Consider the following 9,846-nt stretch of genomic DNA (forward strand, 5'->3'; position numbering starts at 1 on the left):
AATAGGCTTGTTCTTTTTTAGTTAAATTTTTGCACCAGTTTATCTTTTTTCCTTTTCTTTCCAGGAGGAATGAAGAGGAAGAAAGATGAACTGGTGCAAAAGTTCAACTAAAAAGAACAGACCTAATAGGTCTATTTTTTTATTGCTGCATTCTGAATCGGTGCAATAAATTAGTTGAATATACATTTGTTTCATTTGAATTCTTATTGCATCAGTTCAGAGTGCAACAATACAAAAAAGATCTAATAGCATTGTTCGTTTTGTCTCTCGGGAGCTGCTCAGGGTCGCTCCGAATGAATCCAGAAGCGTACTTGAAATGTAATAGTGCACATTAAAGCTGTTGTACATTAATCTAGTCTGACTGTAAAAGTGAGAGATCTCAAAATAAAGAGATCTCTAATAAAATACTTAATGTATATTATTATATTTTATCAAATAGCACAATAAAATGTATTAGGATTTCGTGGTTTAATTCGTTTTTATATTTTTATTAAACGTATATCTTTATGTTGATTTGTGTACAAAAGGCTTTAAAGTGCACTCAAGTGCACTGAGTGCGCACCAGGCTCTGCCAGTGAAAAACGCTATAAGGATGAAATCACACGATGGTCCGGAATAGGACTGCGGAATACAGAATGCGTCATTGAAGCAACCAATCAGCGCTATTCTACACTTTTCCAAGTTTTGTGTGCTATGTTTACATGATGCGTCAAAGATATATCCAACATAATTATAATTTAAAAACTACTAATTTTATGTTAATAATTTACTTATTAAAATAAAATATAATTTTTCAAATGTAAAAACAATTATCACTGTTGTAGTATTTAATGTTTTACAATTAATATTTACAATTTTATGACAATTTTTTGAATTGCTTTAACGCATTTACTATCATTTTTCCGCATCGTGTGAACACAGCACACAAAACTGACGTGATGAAAAAGTGCGGAAAAGGGTACACTGAAATCGCCCATAATGCATTATTATTTTTTTGATCTTGGTATCTACATTTATGCACTCAGATTTTGTCATTTTGCTTCATTCGTCTCGACATTACGCAATTCCATCATATCAATTAGCATCAGATTATTTTAACCTCTCAAATATGATGGTTTATTACAAGACAATGACGCACTCGCTATTCTGTAACATCAAATGTGGAATAGTTGTGCATGAGTGATTGTTTCAATGACGCATTCTCTATTCCGCAGTCCTATTCCGCACTGTGTGATTTTATATGTATACAAGTGTAAAATGTGTAAAATGTGTATATTCAAATTTTCAACATTTTTGAAAAAATTTGACATAGGCGACTAATGATCTCCTATTTACTAGTGACAGTACGTTACTGAAGCTACATTATATGCGCATGCGTCTGAAACCGACCTGTCTAACAACATTGCACAAGCCCGTATTCGGAACGCGCTTACAAAACGATGTAGCACGCTAACATATTATACTTTACGTCACGGATATTATAAAATTTCAGAGATAAAAGTGCGCTTTTATCGATAAAAGCGCGTTCTGAATACGGGCCACAGTCCCTTCATTTGTCTTGGCGCGCGGCCGTACGGCGTGGAAGAATACTAGTTGTAGGCGTCCAGTATTTGAAGGGGCGCCTCGCCATTTTCATTTTGATTACATCATCTTTTTGTTCTACTTGCTCGGTTCGACGTGGCCTTTGCATATCAATTTATGATTCGATTATTTTGTTTTTTGAGGAATTCATGTGGAAGATTGAAGGCATATTGGATAAGACTGGTCATGTTAATCAGGCTGCACCTGAATTGGGCCATTCAAATATAGAAGAAGAAGTAGAAGAAGCCATTGCTTGCGTAACGGTTAGAGTAGCTGTCAACGTGATGAACCAAAACATAGAGTGCATAAGAAGTGCATTTTATGTGCCGCGAAAGTTTAAAATTCTAATGGATACCATAAAATTAGGATAAGTAATAAAAGAATAAGTTAAATCTATAATAAGAATAAGTTAGATGATGCATTTTGTACTCATAAAATAAAATTTCTTTTCTTTTTTTTATTGCAAATGGCAGAAGAATACTTTAATGCTCGGGATCATGGCAAAATTCTTTCTCAAAGGAAAGGCAATCTGTTATTTATAACAATGTTATGAGTCGAAGACTCATAAAACTTAAACTTAATCTTTTCTAGCAAATTCATAAATTTTATACTTATTATAATAATTGTATAAATATTTATTATATAACGGAGATATAAACTGATTTTGTAAAGAACATGTCTCAATATAAAAATAGTTTTATTTAAATATAATTATTTAAAGAACATGTCTCAATATAAAAATAGTTTTAATTTAAATATAATTATATACAATAATGTTAAACACTGAGTTTGTTAAAATACTAATTTATGTTATATAATTATTTGAATTAATATTAATATTATTATTTATTATTTATATATTAGGTGTACAACTTTGTTTCCACTATTTTTTTCCGAAATTCGAGGCTTTATTGTAAAAAACTGGTTATACATTTATGATTCAAAGTATTGTCCATCGCTGGCCACTACTTTCTCCCATCTTTCGGGCAGCGTATCCTGAGTCGAAAAAACTGGTCATCTTTTGAGGCGATCCACGAATCGATCCAATTTTTTACTTCTTCATAAGAACGGAAGTGCTGGTCAGCCAGCCATGTGCCATTGATCGAAACAAGTGATAATCAGAGGGAGCAACGTCTGGAGAATACGGCGAGTAGGACTTCCCATTTCAACGTTTCCAAGTATGTCTTGACCACTTTCGCAACATGGGGTCGAACATTGTCATGCTGCAAAATCACTTTATCGTATCTCTCGTTGTATTGCGGCCGTTTGTCTTTCAATGCTCGGCTCAAATGCATCAATTGCGTTCGATACTGATCGCCTGTAATTGTTTCAGTCGGTTTTAACAGCTCATAATACACTACGCCGAGCTGGTCCCACCAAATACAGAGCATGACCTTGGAGCCGTGAATATTCGGTTTGGTCGTCGATGTGGAAGCATGGCCGGGAACTCCCCATGATTTTCTGCGCTTGGGGTTATCGTAATGAACCTATTTTTCGTCCCCAGTCACAATGCGATGCAGAAATCCCTTCCGTCTTTGCCTTTCAAGCAGCTGTTCACAAGCAAACAAACGCTGTTCAACATCTCTCGGCTTCAACTCGTACGACATCCAATTTCCTTGCTTCTGAATCATTCCCATGACTTTGAGGCGTTTTGAAATGGCTTGTTGAGTCACTCCCAATGATCGTGCCAATTCTTCTTGATTTTGACGAGTCTTGATCAAGTAATGCCTCCAATTCTACATCTTCGATAACCTTCTTTCTTCCATCGCTATGCCGGTCTTCGACGTCAAAATCACGTTCTTGAAACGTTGAAACCACTCACGACACGTTCTTTCATTAATAGCCGTCTCACCATAAGTATTTGAGAGCATTCGATGAGCCTCAGCCGCCAGATTTCTTCATATTGAAGCAGAAAATTGAAATCTCCCGCAAATGACAAAAATTTGGCTCGTAAACTGACATTTTCAATCGAGAATAACTTTATGATGCAGACACAAATCGATTAATGTTTCTATGGGGTTATGTTGACAGATGCCCAAGTTTATTGTATGACGTCTATGATCTATTTATTTCGACCACCACTTACCGCTAAAGCCATTTATAGAAAAACGGAAACAAAGTTGTACGCTGAATACTTATTGTTGACATACCATCAATAAATCTAGTAGTTAATAAAATATTGGCATTGTTGAACATAGCATTCTTTAAGGATACAGCAATAAATTATTTAAAATGCAATGAACATTTAAAATGTCTCTAACATTATAATCTATATTATAGGTACAGGTTCATAAAAAAATATAGCTAAGACTAATGAAGAAGCAATTAGAGATCTTTATCTCGAACTTTTCTCTTAACGACTCTTTCCAGACATCCAAAAATTCATCTTTTTCTTATAAACCGTTTATTATTGTTTCATTCTGTGGAGGTTGTAATTTAGCTTCGATATTCCCGGTAAGAAAGTACTAAATATAAAACCAAAATCCTTGTTTACTTAATAAAATACAAAATTGTTACTTCGGACAATTGTGGATTTATATTTGCAGTTGCAATATTTTTATCTAAGTATGAATAAATTTGTTTATAATATATTAGATTAAAATACTATAAATTTAATATATAATTTATATAAAATAAACATATACAAAACTTAGCAAATTTACAAAATTTACAAAACACCCATAGTCTAGTGTCTTATAAAAAACGAGACCTGATTAGTGTTCGCAGGAGACTGATAGTGGCAGCGATAGTGATAAATGGTAGTGATAGAAAAATAAACAAAATGTGCACCAAAGATATTTCGGATGGCTTTTACATTGTGCTTCATTCAAGATTCAGTTCTTCTCATTCATTCATTCATTCATTCATTCATTCATTCATTCATTCATTCATTAAGAGAGTTGAAGATTATGCGTTTCGCAGGTTTCCTCCGTGTTTCCTCCAGCTATTCTTGGAATGCCAACGTTTCGTGAACCTTGTTTCGTTTTCCATATTTTATTTATGTTGTAGCCATTATCTTTATTTAGATTGTTAGGGTGTTTTTGTATCTCTATGGCTTCTCTATACTTTCTTGGAAAGTATGATATAATGTTGGCTATTGTGGTCGTTTTGTCAAACAGTATTTGATATCCTGTTTTGATGTTACATTCTGATAATGCTGATTGCGTGACGTGTTTTAGCCTGACATCACATTGGTATTCCTTTATCCATAAGTTAACCATTTTCCCAGTTTCTCCAATATATACTTGCCCGCAGGAACAAGGTATTTTGTATATTCTTACGGAGCTAAGTGAGGGTCTTTGAGAATTGTTTATAATCATTCAATATCAAATGTCATCTATACATATATTAACCATGGAAGATCACATACGGTTAATATCGTGTGACACTTCCATGGTTCTTTATCACAGCATTTAATTTTTAGGACATAGATGTAACTAAGTTTTGGAATAACACGGGTCTCGCGCGAAAAGCCTCCCATACATTAATTACGTGTGCCTCGAGTGCCTCGCGTGTTCTCACCATTTGCGAATTCCACTCTTGTACTCCAAAGATCTTCTATCACATTTAAATCTGGGGATTTGATTGGCCAATCCAACGTCTTAAGATTGGGTTGCATAGTCAGTCAATTCTGAACAACTCTCACTCGATGCATTTCTGAATTATCCTAAACGAAAGAAACGGACGATAGATCAAGAAATGTCTCTACGATGTATAGCAGCATCACATCGAACAAGATGTGGATGTGTGGATTCCTCACTGTTCATGAGCGATACGCACATCATGTGGTACGCACTAATGGTCATATGAAGACATATGTCTCAAAAATGCCAATATGATGCGGCTAGATCGTTGGCGGAAATGAATATTCTTATCTGAGTACCTCGTTCCTCTCGTTCTCCACAGTAATACGCGCCCTGATACACCCGTAAAAAATATCTTTTCATCAGAAAAAATGATATTTCTCCATTCGTCCTCCCATACTGAAGGTTCAAGGTCAAAACTATCCGTTGCTTCTTGTGACCTTCTGTTAATCGCTCATTTTGTGCCGGCAAATAATATCTATTTTCCTTCATCTACATCTCACAGTTTTTAGACTACAATTATTATTAATAATATACTAATATTAATATTAGCTTCCACTATCGCTTGCCGCGCTGTGCGAAATTCAGTCTCCTGCACTAAGATAACCAGATGTCTTCCTCAGCCGTAATACAATGTGGTCGCCCTGATCAGTCGAGGATTTATATAGCCTTCTATAGCCTATTTCTCTTTGTCGCATTAATCCATATCATGCTCTTCTGTAATATAATAAATAGATATTTTACAAATTAACCCACCATTAAACACGAACTATTAGTAACATATTTTAGTCAACAAATATAATATATATAATACACATAATATATAATATATACATATATATATATGTATATACACATTATACATATACATACATATATTAGGTGTTGGAATTAATTCGTAGCGTTTTACAAGTGATGGGAAGTACTTTCATTAATGTATTTTTTAATGCTCATGTGAAATAAATAACATTCTTTCATTAAAAACGCTACGAATTAATTCCAACACCTAATATGTATATATTATACATTGTTTACTGGGAAATTATAATAGTTATGTTACAATTAGTGTTTACTGGTAAGTTAAATATGATGTTAAATATGATGCTATATATACACAATGCGACAAATATGTTCCCGGACAGGACCTGAAAATCATAATTGAAACAACAATATGCATATTTTTTGGTTTTATTATTCAAAATATTCTCCTCTGGCTTCAGTACACTTGTTACAGCGATTCAAATGCATGTTCTAGCTCAGTTTGCGGAATTGCCTCTAGTGCCTGTGTAGAAGCTGATTGGATGGTCGGAATGTCATCAAAAAAGCGTTCTTTCAATTTCAATTTCAATTTTGGGAATAATGAGAAGTCGAGGGGGCCAAATCAGGTGAATACGATGGATGGTTTAACACAGAGACACGATTTCGAGGCAAACATTGACGGACAATCAATGAAGTGTGACTCGGTGCATTATCATGCAACAAAGATCAATTTTCTGGATCACGATATTCGGGGCGAATACGATGAATTCTGCCCATCAATCGCTTTAAAACTTCGAGATAATATGCACCAGTAATTGTTTGGCCAGTTGGAACAAACTCTTTGTGGATAATACCTTTGCTATCAAAGAATGTGATGAGCATTGTCTTGATTTTTGATGGAACTTTTCATACTTTTTTTGCTTGTGGTGAATTTTTTGACTTTCATTCCGCACTTTGACGCTTAGTTTCTGGATCATATTGAAAGCACCATGTTTCATCACCCGTAACAATTGATTTTAGGAAGTTTGGATTATTTTCTGCGGCTGCAATGATGTCTCTAGAATAATTGATTCTCGCTGATTTTTGATCGCTTCTTAATATGTGTGGAACAAACTTCGCACAAACCTTCGTTTTACCCAAATCTTCATGTAATATGGTTCTAATCGTTTCTCTACTGATATTTAAAGCCTCCTCCATTATTTTTAGTGATGCATTGCGATCGTTTGCAACAAAATCACATACTTTTTCGATCATTTCGGATCATGTTCGAACCAAAATTGGCCGTCCTGATTTTTTGTCATCTTCAAGGGTCTCTCTGCCTTCCAAAAAACTTATGCCACTCAAAAACAGCTGTACGACCTAGACATTGACTACCGTAAACTTGTTGCATCGATCGGAATACTTCTGATGCACTTTTATCAATGCATTTTTTGCGTTAAATTTAATCACTGCTCTTTGTTCCATATTAAAATTTCTACCTCGACCAAAATTTTGTTTAACATGAACTGTCATATCTTCGTTATATGTCAACTAAAATGAATGAAACTTTGACAGATGATAGCAAAATGTTCAACTTTTAAAATGCATATTTGAACGCACAGATGTCGCTACTGGTTGCTGAGATGTGGTTCGTGTCCGGGAACATATTTGTCGCACTGTGTACATTCTATTTTACATTATATGTCTGTATGAATATCTTACATTAACGTTACACAATTTCGAAACTTCTATATGTTTTAATTCTGCATGTATGTACGCAAATATTACACCTCATGCTGTGAAGTCGGTCCAGGCATTTTTATACTATTTATTATTATATATGGCAACAAATGATAAAAATAATAAACAAAACAATTGACTGAAATGCTGCGAAGTAGATGACTTCACGTCATACATATTAGAAACGAAATACTTGCATATGTTAATGCAAAATTAACGTCTACATATTCGAGATTAATGTTAATGTAAGATATTCGTATATACATACATATAATGTGAAATAAAACATATATATATCATGTATATGTAACATCATGTAACATATGTAACATCATATTTAATTTCTCAGCAAACACTAACTAATAGTAATATATAGCTATTATAATTTATCAGTCAACAATATAATTCATTTATTAATAATTTATTTCATTATATTGTAATTCATTTTTTCATTGTAATCCATTTTTTGTTGTAATTTTGTTATTGAACAATATAAAACACACAAGTGTGTTTAGATGCAGAATCCAACAATTCTGTGCAAAAAAACTCGTCCCAACTTATAAATAAAAATTATATTAGTTTTTTTTAAGTCAAATGACTAATAAATACTAATAAATACTAATAAATATCATCATTTTGACGAAAAGTTCTAAAGTTGAAGTAAAATTTTTTCGTTTGCTTTGCTTAAAAAATAAGATCTGATTATTGAATCTCATCAATTGGAATCATAGCGTTGTAACCTGGTCTACTGATTGTTATTAATGCATTAGGAAATTCAATGATACTAAAGTAAGAATTCCTGCAGAGTTAGAAATAAAATTATATTTAGTAACTTTTATAACATAAATTAGTATTTTAACAAACTCAGTATTTCAATATTATTGTATATAATTATTGTATTTAAATAAAACTATTTTTATATTGAGAACGTATTCTTTACAAAATCAGTTTGTATCTCCGTTACCTAATAAATATTTATACAATTATTATAACAAGTATAAAATTTATGAATTTGCTAGGAAAGATTAAGTTTAAGTTGATTAAGTTTAAGTCTTCGACTCATAATATTGTTATAAATAACAGCTTGCCTTTCCTTTGAGAAAGAACTTTGCCATGATTCCGAGCATTAAATTCTTCTGCCATTTGCACAACTGCAAAAAAAAGAAAAGAAATTTTATTTTATGAGTACAAAATGCATCATCTAACTTATTCTTATTATGGATTTAACTTATTCTTTTATACTTATCCTAATTTTGGTATCCATTTGGAATCTTAAACTTTCGCGGCTCACAAAATGCATTTCTTCACTATGTTTTGATTCTATCATCACGTTGACAGCTATCCTAATCGCTATGCAAGCAGTGGTTCGCATTCTGACAATTTTGCTACGTTCCGAAAATCATTTATAAAAAAGCGTTTCAACCTTTTAGACTCCGACTGTACGTACATTCGGCTGAAGCCGAGAAGATTGACAAGGAGAGATAATGATCGTAGATTGTAATGCGCATGCAATCAGATACGCGTGCGCGGTGAATGCTTAATTTGAATAAAGTGTACCAGAAAACTAGAAAACACATTGATTATTCGTGAACTGTGTTTGGTTCTACGTATTCTATGAGTGAAAATTATAAGTGACAATTTGTGGTAATGTATTACTATATTTTGTAAAAAAGAGAAGAGCGTTTACATATTGTATTATGTGTAAGTTTAATTATTTGTGAGTATAGTATTATTATACAGAATTTGTAATGTTAGTTTGGAGGTTAAGTTTTGTAATTGCTCTTTCACTTATTGTAAATAAGTAATATGTATGTCAATTCTTCTTCTTCTTATTTTAATGGCACGTTAACCTTAATTTCATTTTTGTATTTCAATTTAATTTTTGTATCAAATATGCTACAGCTAGCAACTATGTGCAGAGAGAAACCTGAGAGAAACGTGTTTTCTAGTTTGCAATGAACGGTACACTTTATTCAACTAAAGCATTTACCGCGCACGCGTATCTGATTGTATGGAGCATGCGCATTACAATCTACGATGTACCCTAAGAAAAATGCTATATAGTTTACACTTTATCAGTAGTCCGCAGCAGCATGTGGCGCTGCAAGCGTTAGGATCTGAGCACAATTGATGTAAAGATTTAAACACAACAGGCACAGGCAATAGGCACAGACAACAGGGAATAACGAATTGTCTAATCAGA

At 33.2% G+C, this 9,846-nt stretch overlaps 2 long non-coding RNA genes across 3 annotated transcripts; one reads left to right on the plus strand and one right to left on the minus strand.

Moving 5' to 3' along the window:
• Window positions 1-825: 825 nt before the first annotated feature.
• LOC147906990 (uncharacterized) lies at window positions 826-2,155 on the plus strand. The gene is made up of 2 exons (XR_015547989.1): window positions 826-1,343; window positions 1,725-2,155. It is a non-coding gene; the product is annotated as an uncharacterized LOC147906990 (long non-coding RNA).
• Window positions 2,156-2,259: 104 nt separating this feature from the next.
• LOC105154799 (uncharacterized) lies at window positions 2,260-9,628 on the minus strand. Of its 2 annotated transcripts, XR_847245.2 has the most exons (3): window positions 8,732-9,628; window positions 5,465-5,882; window positions 2,260-5,248 (listed from the first exon to the last, which is right to left on the minus strand). It is a non-coding gene; the product is annotated as an uncharacterized LOC105154799 (long non-coding RNA). The 2 variants fall into 2 exon arrangements; XR_847244.2 differs by having other exon boundaries at window positions 2,260-5,882.
• Between the last annotated feature and the right edge of the window lie 218 nt (window positions 9,629-9,846).

Source organism: Acromyrmex echinatior, chromosome 17, assembly GCF_024713525.1.
Source record: "Acromyrmex echinatior isolate Ae372 chromosome 17, ASM2471352v2, whole genome shotgun sequence".
NCBI lineage: Eukaryota > Metazoa > Arthropoda > Insecta > Hymenoptera > Formicidae > Acromyrmex > Acromyrmex echinatior.